Source organism: Furipterus horrens, unplaced genomic scaffold (genome assembly GCF_987537825.1).
Source record: "Furipterus horrens unplaced genomic scaffold, mFurHor1.1.pri manual_scaffold_13, whole genome shotgun sequence".
Classification (NCBI taxonomy): domain Eukaryota; kingdom Metazoa; phylum Chordata; class Mammalia; order Chiroptera; family Furipteridae; genus Furipterus; species Furipterus horrens.
In genome coordinates this window covers 17,953,433-17,973,481 of record NW_028327183.1, presented here as the reverse complement: position 1 = coordinate 17,973,481, position 20,049 = coordinate 17,953,433, and the positions used below count along the sequence as shown (strand labels likewise).

The 20,049-nt window shown below is 40.9% G+C and overlaps 1 long non-coding RNA gene across 1 annotated transcript in view; it reads left to right on the top strand.

Annotated features, from left to right (window-relative positions):
• Positions 1–2,056: 2,056 nt before the first annotated feature.
• LOC149994155 (uncharacterized) overlaps positions 2,057–20,049 on the top strand; it is a 97,955-nt gene continuing 79,962 nt past the window's right edge. The window contains exons 1-2 of the long non-coding RNA XR_016507910.1: positions 2,057–2,190; positions 2,757–2,815. This is a non-coding gene — a long non-coding RNA (uncharacterized LOC149994155). The remainder of the gene's footprint in view (positions 2,191–2,756; positions 2,816–20,049) is intronic.

Genomic DNA, 20,049 nt, shown 5'->3' with positions numbered 1-20,049 from the left:
GCATATCTGGTTCTTCTCTCCTTCCTAGTCTCCCAGGAAGGTGACATTGCTCTGTCCCTCTGCAGTTAGATAGGGCCATGTGACTAGCTCCAGACACCAAAGTATATGTGGAAGTGACATGTGTCACTTCCAGGCCAAGGCACTTAAAAGTTAATGCGCCACCTCTGTGGTCTCTCCTTCCCTGCCAGTCGCTCTGGAAGCGTCCTGCTGAGATGGTAATGCCTCAAACTGAGAGAGCCAGGGTCCCTGAGGCACTGCACCAAGAACCCCCAATGTTCAGGCTTTGCATGGACAAGGAAAAGCTTTTGTTGCATTAAGCACTAGATTTCAGGGTTTGTTATCTCTGCCTAGTTGATCTTATTCTGACTAAATCATCAATGACAGTAAAATGACTGAAGGCACATAAGAAACAGGCTTCCACAGATGAAATTGCCTACCCAGGTGGCGCTCTGAGGAGGAATTACAAACCTTTTCCACTTGCTAATGTTGGGAGAATCATGCATTTGAGCTGCAAGAAACTTAAGTGCAATTCCTAGGCACAGAATTCATGTCCATCTTCAGGCCACAGTGATGACTTCACTGAGAACATCTGCACAACCAGGAAAACTGCCCTCAGAGAGGTCACTTCGCACTAAAGCCTAATGCTGTTTTTCTGGTCTCATACTTTCTCTGAGCCTTGGCATAAGAACTATTAAGCAGGAGCCACAGCAGCTCAGCCCTGCCTATCACCCTTGATACTCCATGGCATAACGTATGCAGGTGAGCTTTAGAAGCATCAGGGGCTCTGAGCATATGTCTCTTCCTTTTCCACTGCTTACAAAGGTGGGAAGCTCTGAGTTACAACAACCTCAGAGCCAGGAGAGAAATTTCACTGCTCTGCTTTGCCTTAGTTCAAATCAACTAGAAACGAATGAATGCCCCGACTAGATAGCTTGCTATTGAAAGAGGGCATGGGGGTCTGGGGAGGTGAGCGAGAGTGCCTGGGAAGGTATGGGAAAGACAGGACAAAGCCAGAGGCACGAGAAAAAACAGCTAGATCTGAGCTCACAGTCTAGCTGTGTAGAATTAGACAAATTACGTGGCCTCTCAGAGCTTCAGTTTTGTTTTATGGGTTGTCGAAAGGTTGAAATGAGATAATGCACATAACAGTCCTCATTCAGTGTCTGACATATAGAAGCAGAGGCACCTCCAGGTGACGGACCTCTATGACCTGCACCTGTTTATGATTTTTGAGGGTGAGCCAGGAGCAGGGGGTGCGGCAGGATGCCCACTTACTCATGGCCATGGCATTCCAGGAGGGCAGCTCCATTGGGTCATGCCAATACTGCATGGGCAGCTCACCATCAGTAACAATGTGGCGAGGACTGAAACTCAGAGAGCCTTTATTATGAGCGTCTACACTTGTCTAACCCCTTTCTGGTAAGCCTTACAATAGTCTTATGGGTGTGACTATTGTTATTTCTATCTCGTAGATTATGGCATTGAGGCCACAAGAGATTAAAGGATTTGCCCAAGTCCATACAGCCTGTGGAGCTCAGATTCCAGCCCTGGGAGTTTGCTTTGAGAACCCAGTGCCTCCACAGGGCACTGCTCTCAGCCAATTCAACGTGGTGACGATGGCTGCAGCTATATAGAAACCAGAGCAAGGCAGGCTAGGAAATGTTTAGCTCCCTAAAAGTTTTACAGTGAACTTCATGTGAATCATGTTTTCACCCAGAATGTATGTAATCTCAAAAATTTAAAAAATGCATGTAGAAAGGGGATTTAGAATTGGAAAATATGAGTCATTTACGTTTTTATGTTTTTCAGTGTTGGAAGGAATACTGGGTGTGTCGGGAAGGCAGCTCTAGGCAACATGGCTCCAATTACCTGGAGTTCTATTTTTGTCTTAATAGCCAGCCTAGTGTGGTGGGTCAGATGGCAGAGAGGCTTAGAGGCTCAGGAAAGAAGTCTGTGTTTTGCCTTGCTTGAGTCACTGGAGGTGATTGAAGAGGGGACAGGTGTGATGAAATAATGTTCCGCCAAAATCAATCTGGCAGTGGTTTGTAGGGTGAAGAAGAAAAGAGACTGAAGGCAGAGAGGCCAATGAGAAGGCTGTCGCTTGTGGGGCTGGGGGCTGGGCTAGGGCTGAGCAGAGGGGATGAAAAGAACGAGCTGTCTGGAAATGAATGGAAAAATCAACAGGACTTGGTAAATTTTATTTTAAGATTATCCTTATTTTCAGAGAGAGGGGAAAGGAGGGAGAAAGAAAGGGAGAGAAACATCGATGTGAGAGAGGAACATCAGGTGTGGGAGGCAGGAGGGCATTTCTTCTCTGTTTCAGCCTCTCTGGGAAGGTCACATGCTTCCAAGACTCCAGTTTCTGGTGGGCCACTCTCCCGAGTTCTCTGGTTACACTATGTCCCTCCCTTGTTCTGTCAGCCCTTAGGCAGTCTCTGGGCACCTCTCCTTTTCTTGTCTTTTTTTTTTTTAAGATTTTATTTATCCATCTTCAGAGAGAGAAGAGGGGAGGGAAAAGAGAAACTTCAATGTGCAAGAGAAACATCAATCAGTTGCCTCTCGCATGCCCCCAGCTGGGGACCTGGCCCGTAACCCAGGCATGTGCCCTGATCAGGACTCAAACAGGCAACCTTTTGGTTCGCAGGCTGGCGCTCAATCCACTGAGCCACACCAGCCAGGGCTTGTCAGTTTTCTTAACCCTGTCCCTTCCTCTGTCAGTAGCCCCCTCCTTAAATTCTCTTCATCTGTATCATTAGGGGTGAATTCTGCTTCCTGCTGGGACCCTGACTGATGCAATGAAACTAAGAAGTTGCAGGTAGGGGGTTGCTTTGCTTCTTGGTACAGATTCTAACGTGTCAACCAGAACAAATACTTGTTTGATAGAGGAGAAAGGGGTTGGCCTTCCCCAGTAGGAGAGGAGGAGGAGGAGGAGCTTTGAAAGCAGACTTTTTACAGAGAGAAAAAAGCAAGGGCTTGAAGTGAACAAGTTTGTGGTTGGGTGTAGACAAGTCTGATCTGTACAGCTAATTTTTAGACTTTAAGAACTTAAATGAATCCTTCATGGAGGCTTGTGCTCTTTGTTCTGTCACTTGTTTGAAAAGGGAGCCACATCTAAGCCCCAGGCATCGGAATCCCCCAGAACCCAAACTTCACTGCCCTGCTGGGGGATGCTGCAGATCCTCTGTTGGGAAGAGGAGTGGCAGTGAGCAAGGAACCCCTCCTGCTTTAGTTACTCCTGCCAGAATATTCTTTTTCAAACTTTGCTAATTGAAATTAAACAGCTGCCGTGTTTGGACAGGGACAAAAAAAAAGAATTCATTTTTCAGCCTTCTTTGATTTAACAAAGACTGACAGACTGTGGGAGAACCAGGGCAATTTTACTCCCATGGCCACCGAGTCTCCCACTCGTTGACCCAAAGCAAAACAAAGAATACTGGGGAGGCGAAGTCTTTCCCACTACAGCAGGAGCAATGCCATCCAGGGGTTCACAGGACAAAGGACACATGAAGTAAGTTTCATGGCCAATGTCTCTAAAATGATCCAGTAGCCAACTCTTCTTAGTGCCCCAAATTAATAAGGATATCCACTACCATATACCAGAAGGGGTAAGAAACAATTAAAGAAGAAAGAAAAATGCCTGCCAAGTGGACCCTTTGCTAGATAAGTCCTTCTCCAGGTAGGGAATGGGGGCAAGGTTGTGGGTTTGATCCCCTTTGATCCCCAGTCAGGGCACATATGAGAATCAACCAATGAATAGTTTTATCACCCCAGGGGCCAGTTACTAGTAAAAGGATGCTGAAGGAAAAAGAATCTACAGTGCGCTTAAGGGTGTGCTGGGTGCTTTTAGAGAGATTGTCTTGCACAGTCCCCAGAGCAGTGTGGTAACTCAGGTCTCATGAAACAAATGAGGCTTGGAGCTAGAGGGCTTAATTTTGCATGTGGTTTTACCAGAGACTTCTGTGCTTTAGGTCTTTGTCATAGCTGCTCCTCACAGGTGAGAGATGATCAATTTAAGCATATTGATTTCCTTGGATGAAAAGTTCAGTCTATGTCAGGAAATAATTATTAATGTGAATAGAAACAATGAAATCATGTGTGCTAAAAGCAGAGATGAATACTCAAATAGTGACAACATCAACCATAAATACAATGAGTAACTGAAATTTAAAAGCTTTTACCGAGTGTAGTACTTTAGCAGGGGGTGGGGGTGTTTGGTTAACTCACAGTTATAAATTTTTATTGGAAATGTACTAAGAAATGAAAATCATTCTGGTCTCTGCTCAAGTGCCACATAGTCAGAGATCACCCTAAAACATAGCACCCTTATTACTCATCTCCTTAACCCTCCATTATTTTATATGCTTACTAGTTAATTACCTGTCTTTCTCAAGTCGAATATAAGCTCCAGGAGAAAAGAGACTGTGTGTTTTTATTCGCTGTTGACTCTTCAGTGCCTACAACAGTGCCTGGCACAGAATAGGTGCTCAACTAGCATTTATTGAATGAATTTAATAATGATATGATAGGAAACTCAGTGCTAATTCCATTTTTTTTCTGTGTAGTAAAATACATATAACACAAGTGTACAGTTCAGTGGTATTAAATATATTATTATGTGCTCTCCAGAACTCTTTTCATCTTATAAAACTGAAACTCTATACCCATTAAGCAGTAACTCCTATCCCGCCCCCGCAAGAAGCCACCATTCCCCTTTCTGTCTCTATGATTTTGACTACTGTAAGACCTTGGTGTAGGGGGAGTCATAGAGTATTTGTCTTTTTGTTATTGGCTTATTTCACTTAGCATAGCATCCTCAAGATTCATCCATATTGTAGCATGTGTCAGAATTTCCTTCCTTTTAAAGGCAGAAGTGTCAAATATTTTGACTCGCATATAATTTTTTATAGAGAGAGTATTATGTGATATCTAAACACTTCATCCAATCTTCTAAAAATATGCTTTATGAAAGTGGGAGCAATATTGAAAGTAAATCTCACTACAAAACAATCTCAGTGAAGAATATGCACTTGCTCTAATATTAAGTGGTATCAAAAGTATGGGTGAATATCAACCTACGTGACAGATGTTGACTAAAGAAGATTCAAGAATAAATTAAAATAGTTAGGTCACAATCAGCTTTTTCTGCTCATGACAATTCAAGTGGTAAGTGAAAAATACTCAATATTGTTTCACTTGATATGGTGAAGGTTTTGCCTGGCAATGATGAACTACTTTTACCTAGTGAATATCTTCATTCAGATCACTCACTCTAAAGAACACTTCCTCTTCCAGAGCTCAGGAAGTGACATTCCATTCAGCCAAGGCAATCTTAAAAGAAAACATAGAGGCCTCTGATTAAATATGGTAGATTAACCACATGTGTTTTTCTTTATTTACACTTGAGACCTCATTAAAATGACTGTACAGGGATTTTAAAAAAGATATAAACCCACTATAGAAAGAAAATAAAAAAGGTGACTCAACAGATAAGAAAGTCAACGATTTTTGGAATTTAGAAAGCAAGATGATTAAATGAGATGACTCATTAAGGAGACAGAGGAAGCCGTAGTCTAAAGGTCATTTAGAGGGTGATATGGCTTTGGATTTAGGCACAGGTGCTAAGTAAAATCAGTGACCAGAACAGTTGACCTTTCCCTACTTCCCACTCGATGCACAGAATACCAGCAGCAACACATCTATGTTCTAGGCAGGAGATAAGAATTTTGTTCTCTGGATAAACCAGATGGCTCTAAGGACTAGACTTCCCCATACTAGCATTCTCCACCCAAAAACTGCAGCCTGCTAGTTGGCAAATCCTGCTCCCACCTCAAAATAGAGTCCCTCTATTTAGAATCTCACATTTAAGTAGAAGTGACAGGCAAGGATTTTTAAAGAAAAACCCCTCAAGTGAAAGGAAGAAATAAAAATAAAAAGGAAGACGAACATGAGGGAACTAGAGATAATGTAAAGGAGAAAAAGAAACAAACAAAAGAAACAACCTCTAGTTTATATCTTTAAGAGAGAACAGAGAAGATGTTATGCAAAGGCAACATTTGGAGGATAGAGTTTTTAGAATTTAAAGGCAGAATTTCTGAAATAAAAAATATGAAAGAATTCTAATATAACATTAAGAAAATCTAGATATTATAGCAGGAAATAATAGAAAATATGAGAATAAACATGAGATAGCATATGTCTATTGAGAAGAGATCGGCATTTAATGGCCTATGAGCCAAACCCAGCCCACAGTCTGTTTTTGTGTGTCGCTTAAGCTAAGAATGCTTTTAAATTTGTGAAAGGAGATATAGAACAGAGGCCATATGTGACCCCCAAAACCTGAAGTATTTATTGTCTGGCCCTTTACAAAAATTTTGCTGACCCCTGATTTAGAAGGTCCAACAACCAACTAGTAGAAATTCTAGAAAGAGAGAAAAGAGAAAATGGAAAGAAGAAATCATTAAAGGAATTGTATAAGAATAATTCCCCAAACTTAAGGACATGAGTCTAAGACTGAAAATTTTTTGGCATGGAGTATACTGAACAGGAAATGAAGACTAATACTTTACCAAAGAAGATCACTGTATAATTTCAGAACATCTGGGATAAAGAGAAGAACCTGAAAAGTTTCCAGATGAGATGGAAAAATAGGTCACTGACTTACAGAGGAATAAAAGACCAGACTTACCTTTTTTTTTTTTTTTTTTTGAGATCAGACTTTTTAACAGTTGTACCTGATGCTAGAAGAAAATGGAGCAGGGCCTTACAAATTCTGATGGAAAGTAATTTTCAACCTTGAATTCTATAGCTGGCCAAATATTAGGAATAATCAATATAAAGACATTTCAGATATGAACAGACTTAGAAAATTTACATCCCCTGTTCCTTTGTTAGGGAACAGTAGTTACAGATATGCTCCCCTAAAATGAGAGTGAGTAAACCAAGAAAGGAGATGGTGGAATCCAGGAAAGAGACAGCAACGCAGCAAACTCTCAGGAAGTTGGCTGAGAGCAAGACTAGAGATAACTGGTCTGGATTAGAGCAAGAGAAAGAAAGAGATGTCCAGGAAAAAATGAGAGTGTAATAGGTAGCTTCCAAACTGATTCTAAATGATCTCAGACTCCTGGTAGTCATGCCCTTGTATAACTCACTCCTCTTGAGTATGGACCTAGTGACCTGCTTCTAAGAAACAGAATATTGATACAAGAGTTAGGATATTACTTCCATGTTGAGGTTATAAAAAGATTCTTGCTTCCATCTCATTTGCCGTCTCTTGCTCTGATAAAAGCCAGCTGCCATTGTTGTGAGCTGCTCCACGGAGAAACTCACCTGGCAAGAAACTGAGCGATGGCCCTGGCCTAAGCCCACGAGGAACTGAATCCTGTTAATGACCACTTGATTGAGCTTGGAAATGGATCCTCTCCTAGCCAAACCTTGAGAGGACTACAGCCTTGGCAGACACCTTAATTATAGCCTTGTGGGAGATTCTGGGCCAGAGGACCCAACCAACTCAAGTCCGATGGGTAGACAATGTTAGGAAGAAAGTTAAGGAATCTTAAGATCCTTGTTTAGGCCAGGACAAGGATAAAAATAATAATTAATTTTATCCTGTCTGTGTGACATAGATGGCATTACCTACCAGTATGTATCTGTTTCTCTTCTTCCTGGATATACAACTAAAGCACATGTGCCCCCTTGCATCTAGGTGGGACCAAGATTGAGTCCTGGCCAATGGCAAGGGAGATGGTGGTGGTGGAAGTGATATATACCCCTTGCAAGCCTGGCCCCTAAAATACCCAACATGGTTCTCTGTACTCTTTCTTTGCTTCTTGGTCAGAACCATGCAGAGAGTACAGTGCTGAAGACCCCTAGGAAGCTCCAGGGACATGGAGCCACCAGGTTAAAGAATCAGTATCTAAGAATCAGTAGCTAGAGGAGAGTTGCCCTATTACAAAAGTCTACATGAACTTTCCGTTAGGCAGAAACAATTTTATTGTGCTGTGCTCCTAGGATTTCTTTGTTACCACAGCTTAGACTACCCTGTTCTGGCTAATACAGAAATTGGTACCTTGACATGACGTACTGCCCCAATAAAGACCTAAAATACATGGCATTGGCTTAGTGGTTGGCATTGAGTGGCAAGGATGCTATTATTGGTGGCTGGAAAGATGAGACACATGGCATGCAGTGGTAGAACATGAGAATACTGTTACCTGTAGTAACTCAGGTCATCTTTTAAGCTGTCAACTCTAGAGGAAGAGTCTAGAAACCAGATTCTTTGTGATGTGTGTTGATTTTCATTGGCTGCATTTGCTAAGCTATTATTATAAGAAGGAGATGAACTCAGGAGAGAATTACCAGGTCTGTATGCAGATCTACATGAGAATAAAAGGAGTTCAGACATTTGCAGAGTCAAAGGGTTGAGAAAGCTCATGCTTCTAGACCCTAAACAGTAGCAGATATGTGATAGAGGCCCGATAACACCTCTGAGGTGAACAGTGCAACACAGCTTGTGGCAAAGACCAGACTGAAGGTACGACCTCCCCATTGATGGTTCCAGATGGCCTCAAGCCAGCTGCGGGGAGCAAACAGACCAGAAGCCTATACTGGTTTTTGAGAGAACTGTGCTGCTAAGGGAACCGTGAGTCTTGATTAAAGAAGCCTTTAACTGTTTGAGACATAAAACACCTTTAGGCTCCCCAGTTTAAGCGGAAAGCAGGCCCTAAGTTGTTAATTCTATACAGCTCCCCAAGGAGGGTGAAACTTCCCAACACCCATTTCAGATGTGACTTAGAGACAAAGGGATTTCTTCCCAGATGGCAGAACTGGGTCCTTGTCAAGGGAGGGGGCCTTCCCAATGCCAGCCCCATAGGAATCTAATATTTGTGAGGAGTAAGAGACTGCAGTGTACCACTCCCCCCTTCTTTCCCTATTCTGACAGGAAAATTTTAATTGTAATTCTTGCCCCTGTATATGGGGTGGGGTGGGGAAGTGGGGGTGAAGATAACTTGTTCTTTTAATCAGCTGTCATACCTAGAAAAGTTATACCTGACCTGATAGAGAAATCTATGCACCATCTAGGGATCCTGGACCTTGAGCCAGAAAGCAGTTACTGATGGGACTTTGGGTCATGTCCTGTAGGGAGAGGTGACTGTGTTCTACTAATGGGAAGAAGAAAGAAACTGATACCCTCCATTAGCTATATGTTACATCGCTACATTAAGTACTCTCAATCCTTGCATCTAAGTGAAACCACATGATTGAGTTTTGGCCAATAGATTATCAACAAAATAAATCAGGCTCTGATTTATAGTGTTTGCCAATGTTCATGGTATAAATACCCCTACCATCATCTGTTTCAAACAACCAGCATGATGCCATTGACCATGGAGTTAAGAAGAGATGCACAATAGCCACCACCATTCTACAGTGTTTCCCACTTATAGACACAAGTGATATAAATAATCTCAGGCACAAATAACAGTAAAATGTAATAAAATAGGAAGTTTGAATAATTATTACCTTTGTTTTAATTTAATTAAAAAATTTAAAAAAATTAAAAAGTATTTATATCATTTAACTTTTAATAATGTCTGTGTTCAATAACCAGAGTGCAAAATGCCTGAAAATTTAATTGGCTCTTGTGAGCTGTGATGAGTTACTCCAGCACAGCACCTAGATGAGGTATGCCAATTACACACCTGGCCTCTAAAATTTGCAGCATAACCCTTCACATACCCTCTCTTCACTCATTGGCTGGCCCAACACAGAGGACCTCGTAGAAGACTCCAAGAATGCCCTAGGGGACCTGGCTTCCGGAGTCACTAGGGAGATTCCCAGGAGTCTTATCCTACTAAAAGTATCTACCTTAAACTTTGTGTGAGCAAAATATAAATGTTTGTTTTATCAAGCCTCTGAAATTTGAGGTTGCTTGATATAGCAAAACCTATCACGACTAATATACGTTGCTGGAAATTTTAGACATTTCAAATAAAATGAGGTCTTCGCTTATAGTATTAAAATAACTCTAAAATATAGAGGCCAATACTAGAAATAATAGCAATGTTATGTAATATATTCAATGTCAGCCATCTTCAGCATCTTATCCAAAACTGTTGATATTACCTTTGCTTGCTTATCTTGACTTCCATCCATTGAAAATTTATATTCTTTCCCTGTGTAAATTCAGGGCACAAAAACCTGGAAAAAAAAATGCCTTTGACGTCAGAGCTTCACTTATAATCAATTTATTTGACAAATATTTGGGGTCAAAGTCCAGAATGTCACAATTATAGGTAAATTGTTGCTATTGGTCAGAAGACTTTTAAAAAGCACCCTATCCTTTAGCTTTAAGATAATGCTATAAAGATCCAGTTTTAACTGAAAGACCACAAGATATTAAACTCTGCATCTGGATACTGAATCTTATCTGAACCAGTTATCCCTTAAAGCTAAAATCTGTAGTCTTTTTCAGTGACTATTTTAGCAATACTTACACTGAGCAGAAAAAGTCAGTGGGAAAAGCACTAAAAAGAAACTTCCATGGAAATTAAGAAGTGTCCAATAATAAATCAATGGAGTCTAACAGAAAGCAGAAATGCTTTGAGAAATTATTTTTTCCCCAGGCTGAAGGGTCCTTAAAAATTTTAAATATAAACATATAACCTTCAAGTTGAAGGGTTCTTTAAAATTTCAAATATAAACATCCAACCTAATGTGTAAATCAGTCCAGAAAATACAGCAGGTAACAGCTTTGAAGGAAACGCATTTCTACAGTTGCTTTATCTCTATATTCATTCACCAGATATTCACTAAGCATCTACCATGTACAAAGTATGCACCAGGTGGGGGCTATAGTGGTGAATAGGCCTTCACGGAGGGGGTGGCATGGAATTGGTCTATGGCGAGTAGGAAAAAGAGCATCTCAAGCTTAGGCAATGACCTGAACAAAGTGCATAGCATATTTGAGAAATGGGTAATTATGAGATGATTGAAAAAAAATATGTGAATATTGTTCTCTGCTCCCAGTTCCTGGCGCAAGCTCCTAAAACCTTTGTAATTTCCTAAGTGATAAGAACACTAGGAGCATCTCTTATTCTAATATTTGTCTTTGACCCCGTCCCTCCACAAGGCTCCTAAAACCATTGTAAATTCCTGAGTGATAAGAACACCAGGTGCATCTTTTATTCTCATGTGATGCCTCTGGGTGGGCTTCTGGATGGCTCTTGGATGTGAGCTGATCACTTGAAAAACCAAGCCATGATTAGAAGCTTGGAATTTTCAACCCTATCCTTCATCTTCCAGATTGGGGAGAGGGGCCAGAGATGGAATGGATTATGTTGATGTGAGGAAGCCTCCATAAAGTCCAGTAGTAAAGGGTTTGGGGAGCTTCCAGGGGGCTGAGGCCATCTACACTGGGAAAATGATGCACTCCGACTTCACGGGACAGAAACTCCTGTGCTGGGGACCCTTTCAGACCTTGCCCTGTGTATCTCTTCAACTGGCTGTTCATCTGTGTCCTTTATTGTATTCTTTATTATAAAATAAACTGCTAAATTTAAGTGTTTTCCTGAGTTCTGTGAGCTGCTCTAGTAATCTGGTCTGAAGAGAGGGGTTGTTGGAACTTCCAATCTACAGCTGGTTGTTGGCAGAAGCATAGGCAATAAGCTTAAGTGGGGATGGGGACGGGCAGTCTTGTGGGACTGAGCCCTTTACCTGTGTGAATCTGATGCTATCTCCAGGTAGATAGGGTCAGAATTGGGTTAAATTGTAGGTCACCCAGCTGGTGGTGTAGGGAATTGCTTAGTGTGGGGAAAAGCCTCCCTCCACATATTCAGTGACCAGAGGCATCAGAAGTGAAGTGTTTTGTGTAGAGTAAGGGAGACTAACAGGAGCAGCACACAGTAGGGAAGGACTGTGGTTTTCCCTTACACAGGAAGGAAAATAGCTGTCTTTCCCTTACAGTAAGGTACCTAGGGGGTCCAGTTGTGTGAAAGCCCCTAGTGACATACTGAGGATTTTGGACCATGTTCTGCATATAAGGAAGGAATCATGGTAGAGTTTTTACTTGTGTTAGAAAGACAGCACCCTGGCACTCCCAAGGGCTCAAAGAGAGGGAAGGACTGTAGGCAGTTGGAAGGCTTTCATCCAGGGGAGTCAGGGGTCTGAAACAGGACTGTGGGAGTGGAAGAGAAGAGGCAGTTGTGAAGGTGTGGGGAGGTATATCCACAGGACTGCATGTGCATGTGTTGGGGGGCTGCGAGGACAGGGGTGCACTGCAGAAGACCCTCACATTTGGAGCTGCTCAGTGGGGGCACCTTTATTCAAGGTGGGAAAGGCAAGTGAGGAAATGGGCACTCAGGTTTGGAAAGACTGACCTGCAAAGGCTGTAGTGCAGATCCAGATGAAATAAGACACTCAGAAACACAGCCTCAACTTTCTGTTTCTTGGGTAAGCCACTTTAACACACACTTGGTTAAGTCAATTTAACACGCATGTGTTGAGTCTCTACTACATGTCAAGAGAAGAACTTAGGTCTTGGCCATGCTGGGGTTCATGGTCCAGGAAATTCTCGAGGAAAAGTAGCCTTGGGTTTAATGGAAACATAACCCCAAAAGAGGACTTAGTGGAAAAATGAAAGAAATACATTTAAATCTGCCTACTTATTAAATAATTTTTTAACAATTGCAATACTCCATACCATTGCAAGATCAAAGAAGTAGACACACTTGTGTATTACTATTGGAAGTAAACCAGCATAATGCTTTGGAAAGTAACTTGGAAATATACATCAGGAGCCTTAAAAAGGATTATGGTCTTTAAATCAGCAATTCCTCAGGCTATTCCAAAGGAAATAATTCCTAATTTTAAAAATGCTTTCTATACAAACATGTTCACCACAATGGTATTTGTTATAACAGTTTGAAAATTAGCTTAAATGCCCAGTTACAGTGGAATGACTTAGTAAATTATGACAAATCTGCTAGATGGAATATTAAACAGCCATTTAAAATGATGTTCGACAAAATCCCTATCCAAGAAGAACAGAAAAGACTCATAGATACACAGGACATTTTCACGACTGCCAGATGGGATGGCGGTTGCGGGGATGGGTAAAAAAGGTGAAGTGATTAAGAAGTACCGATTGGCAGTCACAGAACAGTCCCTGGGATGTAAAGTACAGCATAGGGAATGTAGCCAATAATATTGTAATAACTATGTTTGGTGTCAGATGGGTACTAGATTTAATGGGGTGATTACTTAGTAAGTTATATAATGTCTAATCACTGGGTTGTACACTTGAAACTAATATAAAATTGTATGTCAATTGTAATTGAAAAATAAAATATTATTTAAAGTAAAAAAATGATATTGAAAGAAGTTTGTTACTTATGTTATAATGTTAAATGAAAAAAAACAAAAGCTTTTCGGTATTATCACAATTGCATAAAACAAAGCTAAACACCCACGAATAGAAAAAGAACAATATCTAGAAGAAAACACCACAATTTCAAGTGGCTGTTTTTAGGCATTAGAACTTGTTTTTTCCTTACTTGATCCATTCTTTTGCATTTCCCGAATTTTCTCTCAGAAGCATTTAATGACAATTCATAAAAATAAGCTCTAGCTAGCAAATACAGAAAGAAGACTGATGAGGACTTAGTGGTCCTTTGCTCTGGACCTTGTGGGATGCAGAGGTGGATCTGGGGCCTCAGGCTCTGCAAGACACATTTGGGGGACCAAGTTCTCTGAACAAATGTCCAGATGCCGTTAAGACACGCCTTGAGTTGTTTCTTCCACTGGTGTTTTCCCTTATTCACTGTCTGCTTTGGAGAAGGGTAGATCACCTAGCAAAATTACCCTCTGGACATCTGCACTCAGGGATATAGACTGTGCCCCGGAACTAGCAATTTCCTGGGGACTGTGTCTTTTCTCCTTACAGCAGCTTCTCAGACTCAGGGTACCCAGAGCAGGTGGGGGAGGGGAAGAGGAAGTAGGCGATTGCTCTGAGGCATACCATCAGCGATCAAGTCTGAAAGGTTAAGCAAAGACTGAGGCACGAAGAATGTAAATTCTCCCTTCAACAATAACCCCTCCCCCCGTCCTTAAAATGGACAGAAGGGGTGCGAGATGACACTAGGCACTTTAAAATATGCAAAATTAGGAGCTGGTGCAGACCTCATTAACACCCGCCTCCAACATCATTAAGATGTTTCCAAGAAAATTAATTGAAAGACTCATTAAAAATAAATTAAGAAAAATGTGTTGCAGAGCGCCTGCACTCGGCTCATAAATCACAGCTCAGAGCTCCGGCCCGCTGCTCCGGCAATTAACTCCAACCTATTTGTTTTATTCTGACTGTGAAAATTAGAAAGCAGACGTGGAGATTAGATTAGGGCCGTCTGTCAAGCGGAACTTGAAGTGAATATTTTAGGATACAAAATGGAAACCGGGAAAACAAAGAAAGCAGAGATTTCATTCTGAGGACATTGTCTTTGAAAAGTGACAGGCAGATGAAGGGTGTCTGGAGGGAGAGCGGGGAAGGAATACATATGCTCAGGAGGCAGGGAGGGCGGGGGAGAGGAAAGAAGAGACGTTTCAACGATTCTGACCAGGAATAGCACAATGCATTTGCCTTATGAATATAAGCATCCATATTTCAGTAACGATGGCATTGAGACATCAAATAGGTGTTCCTGATAATACTAACATATATCATATTTTAATGTTTAGACATACAGCCATTTGGCCTAATCACTCAAAACAGTTATTGGTCTCCTGCAATATGCTATATATCAGTGATGACTACATGCTCCTCTACATGATGGGAAATATGTCAATCTCTTCTTCCGTGTATCTCTTACTCAACAACACAATCAACCATTCTTGAGTAGCAGGCTCTTTGCCAGCCTAATTCATATATGTAATCTCATTTAAATTTCCTATCTGTAAAGAAGAAAACCATTTTACAGGATGTGGAAACTGAGGCTCAGAGTCACGTGGTATGCATGGGAGTTACCTGGCCAGTAAATGGCAGAGCTGGGATTGCAACCCAGGCGTTTTAAACCTAAGACTGGCGCAGCCCGCATGATGCAGCCTCTTTTCACTCCAAAGTACATACTGGGTCACTGCACTTTTTTCTAATTAGAAATCAAAACTTTATATACTAAAATTTATATAAATTAATATACATAATAACTATATAGAAAACAAATGTATATACTAAAATAATTTATATAACAGGAACAAATTGGGTCTGTGTCCCTGGTTCCTGGCACACAGCTCCTAAAACTCTTGGACTCTCAGGGGTGATAACAATGTCTTAAGAAAATATATACATATATGTTTCAGTTATACAGCACAGGGATTAGGCAATTATATAATTTACGAAGTGATCCTCCTGATAATTCTAGTACCCACCTGGCCCCATACAGCGTTATTACAATATTACTGACTATATTCCCTGTGCTGTACTTTACATCCCTGTGACTGTTTTGTAACTTCTTACTCCCTTCACCTTTTTCAACCATCCCTCCCAACCACTTCCTATCTAGCAACTTCAATTTGTTCACTGTGTCTGTGAGCCTGCTTCTGTTTTGTTTGTTCATTTATGCTGTTCTTTGGATTCCACATATAAATGAAATCCTGGTATTTGTCTTTCTCTGACTTATTTCACTTGGCATAATATCCTCTAGGTCCATCTGTGTTGTCTCAAATAGTAAGATATCATTCTTTTTTATGGCTGAGTAATATTCCGCTGTATATATGTACCATATTCTCTATCCAATCATCAATAGATGGGCACTTGGGTTGCTTTCATGTCTTGGCTATTGTAAATAATGTTGCAATGAACATAGGGGTGCATATGTCTTTTTGAATTAGTGTTTTATATACTTTGGTATAGTCTCAGAATTGGAATGGCCGGGTCGTAAGGCAGTTCTATTTTTAATTTTTTGAGGTATCTCCATACTCTTCCATAGAGGCTGCACCAATTTGCAATCCCACCAACAGTGTACGAGGGTTCCCTTTTCCCCACATCCTCATCAACACTTGTTTGTTAATTTATTGATGACAGCCATCCTGTGGGTCACTGTACCTTTTAAACCCCAGATTAGAAAACCTTTACGTTCTTTCCTTCCTTCCTCCCTCCCCTCATTTATTTTCTCCTTCCACAAAGACTTATTGCAGTCCCATAATATGCCAGGCATGGTACCAGGTACGGTGGGGCACAATGTTGGACTTCTTAAGTTTGGAGAGAAAAGCCCTGGTAAAGTCACTGTCAATGTGAGGACTGCTGTAAAGGGCATGCTAAGCACATGGTGCAAAAGGAAGCAGAGGCTGTGCATCACTCAGGTCAGTTATTGAATGCCTACTGTGTACCTGCACTGAGGACCTGGATGTTGCACCGCTGGTTTTCCTACTTACTAGTTGTGAGACCTTGGATCAGTTATTTAACCCCTCAGTTTCCACATCTATAGAATGGGAACAATACTAGTACTTACTTCAGAGTTTCATTTTGAGGGTGAAATGAGAAAATCCATTAGAAGCCCTAAGCAAAGTGCCTGGCTCAGAGTAAGCGCTGAGTAAATGTCATCGGGTATTATTTAGAAGTGACATTTAAGTTGGCTCTTAAAAGAGCAGTAGGAATTTAATCAGAACTCCATTCTGGGGACAGCTGCAGCCTTATGGGTGGTATTTAAAACAATGTGGATCTTTCAGATAAGAGGGAGTGAATAATCTTGGATAATAAGAGCCAGGCCAGGCTGTCATGACGCACAGCCTCACTGGGCAGAAAGTCTGCTGCTCTGGGCTACAGAGGGAGAGTGGAATGCAGCAAGGACAGAACAGTGGGAGGCTTTGCTCCCTTTCCTCCAAAGCATCTCAAAGGCACTGGAGCAAAAAATCTCCTTGGACAAGGGAGAATGGTTAAAGCTGAAGCTTTATATATAAAACCGAAGCAGTATATCCTATCACAGAATTTTCACAACTCCTTCCCACCTTGCCTGGAAACAGTTATGGATCAGTAGTTAGTGGGCCTGCAGCAATAGCCTTTGGAAATCCAGTGACAGTGCAGTGCGTGGTAGTCTGTTTTTCATTCTATTTTAATCTAGTTTTCAAAAGACTGGGTACAATTCTTGACTATAGGTCTCTCAGTCTTTCCTTATCTGTAAGGCTGTAAACCCAGAAGATGCAAATATCCAAGCTGATACTGATATGGTCCTAAACAGCAGTTTGTAGTAGTTGGTGTTCTTCATAGACCAGTCTGCAAATGCACTGTGAGGGGTTATTCAGTATTTCGAATATCACTCCTGCCAATAAACAAGACTGGACCAAGGCAAAGTTTGAAATATAGAAAACTTGAGAATAAAATACTTACTAATTAGTAGAAAAATCACTAGCCAACATTAGAAATTACATCTGAAAGGTTTCTATCTCTACCTTGAAGCTTAGAAATCTGTCAAAGGGCAAATACCTGGGAAATGTAACATTGTATAGCAGGATGAATTTCACACTCTTTCCAGATGACAGACTTTGACAATGGAAAGGAAGTAAGCATACATGGCCCTGAGAGCAGAAGACAGGTAGTGCACTGAGCTCTCTGAAGCTAAGAGAAGAAAACAAACAAACAACTTATTTCAAAAATTTACAATGGGCTGGGCTGATGATAGCTGTATTTGAGAACTGTCGTCTTCAACTCTGTCCTCTCCTTGGCCCCATGTCCAAGTAGCTGCCAAGTTCTGTGGATTCTACATCATCCATATCTCCCATCTCTTCATTCTATCTCCCTTTGCCCAAGTTTGGTTCTCGTTTGTCTCTTGGATTCTTGCAAAAGACTCATACTAAATTTCCTCTCCTCCAGTCTAACCTCCTTTACTCCACTGACAAGACTTATTGTCCTTTAACATACGCGTAATTATGTCATTCCTCTGCCTCAAGTGTTTGATATCTATAGAATGAAGTTCAAACTTCTCAACTTGGCCACCTTGAATCTAGCCACAAGTTATCTTTTTAGGCATATCTCTCACTACCTCCTTCTTTAATAATTATATATTTTTAAAACTTTCTCCCAACCAGGCCACTCACTATTTCTCAAGCACACTCTGCATGTTTTCCATGCCTTTACTCCCTCATTACCTTCAGCATACCTGCCTCAATTAATCTCTGGCTAATAATTTTAACCTCATCTTCAAAACCCAGTGCAAACACTCATGTTCATAAAAGCTTTAGGACTTTGCCTCCCCCAATCTCGGAGAGAAGTAATTTACTTTTAGAGTTTGTATGGTGCCTGCTGGTACTTGCTGAATGATTCAACTTTTGAATAGCAATGACCACAATGTCTGTTGCAACTCAATTGGTTGCAATATGTGGAGCTAGATTCCATGCTCCATAAAGATATGAACCACATCTTGTTTGTGTTTTCCAGAGTACCCAGGCCTTGCATGTAGTAAGAGCTCCTTAAATTTTGTTATAATTTAAAGTGAAAGATAAGTGCTTTGACACATTATTTTATTTGTTCTGGGTTACTTTTGTAAATAAACAGAGTTTTACTCTTGATAATGGAAAATTAATGGCATCTGTAGATTAATTTGCTTGTGAGACACAGTGGCAAAGCTGAGGCCCTCTCCTCAAATTCTGGTCCAGTGCTCTTTGATCCATCATAATTTATCCACATATCAACATTTCTCAGAGAACTAGAGCACTTCACAACTGTTATTTCTTTAACTACCTAGAAGAAGAGAATTTCCTGGATGTCTGAGTAGGATAAACCATGTATCCTTCCCCACTCGAATGATGTACAGATGGTAAATTGGTGCTGATCATGCACAAAACACCTTGTTTTCACTTAATCTCTGAGATCAAGCTTACCACCTTGGGTCACTCTTTCATCTCAGGACAGCAGGGAATGTAAGAAGTCAATAGCCCTTCACAAACTTACTAGAAGCTCTTACTTAGACATTATCCTCTTCACATAGCCTATAAATGCTAGGTGAGTAGTCACATTTCAAGAAATAAGGCTGTGCTGCCAATAATCAAATCACCACAGTTTGTTCTTTCACTTAAAGGCCACATGGGCATGAGTGCATGTGTGTGTACACACACACTCATATACACACACACCAAATAGCCATCTTCAGGGGCTAAAGTGTTTCCATAATGACTCTTTGAGGTGTCCTGCTTAATTTTTTCCTGTCAGTGCTGACCGAACAGGGTCATTTCCAGCAGGAGAGTACACCCTATGCTATGGAATCTACCCCTTCTGTCAAACTACATATTTTTATGCTTTATTATCCAACTGGGCTGGCCCAGGCTTTGTGAGCAGTGACTGAGTATCCCACTGGGAATTCTTTGTTTACAAGATTATCCTGGGACGTAGCTATCTTTTGATACCTCATAGGTATTATCTAGTGGTTCCTGTGATAATAATTTGAGCAATTAGCCTGGCCAGTGCCTTTGGACTGATCTACCCTCTTAAGCTTGTATGCAGGTAGGAAGAATGTAACTGCCCTGGTTCTGTCATGGTCCAAATGATGCCTATGTTTCCACTGCTTAGTCAAGCATTTCTGGGGTTAATTTTCATTAAAATGATCCTGACACTAATGACAAGTGACTGTTTCTGCCCCCATTTGCAATTTCATAATAATGTCCTTTTGTTTGCTTCTCACTAAAGGATACAAGAGACATTGCCGAAAGCCTGCATTTGTCCCCATTACACACACATTCCTAATTTTAATTTCAGAATTGTTTCTTTAAAAGAACCTTGTCTCTCTTTTAGAATATAAAATATATGAGGACAGAAACTGTGTGCTTTCTATAACCAATACTGTAGGGAGTTGAAATGAGAAAACAAACAAATAAGCAAGTAATAAATACCACATCTGAATTAACAGTATTCTGGAGATTTACACACAAGCGTTTGGGTTTGAGTCTGGTGGCCACATATTGTGAGAGACCTTTTGTGAGTTTCTTAGGTCCCTGATAGTAATGCTCATCTCACTAGGTTTTAGTAAAGTTGAGATGAGAAAAATTTTGGTGAAAGCATGGCATAATGCT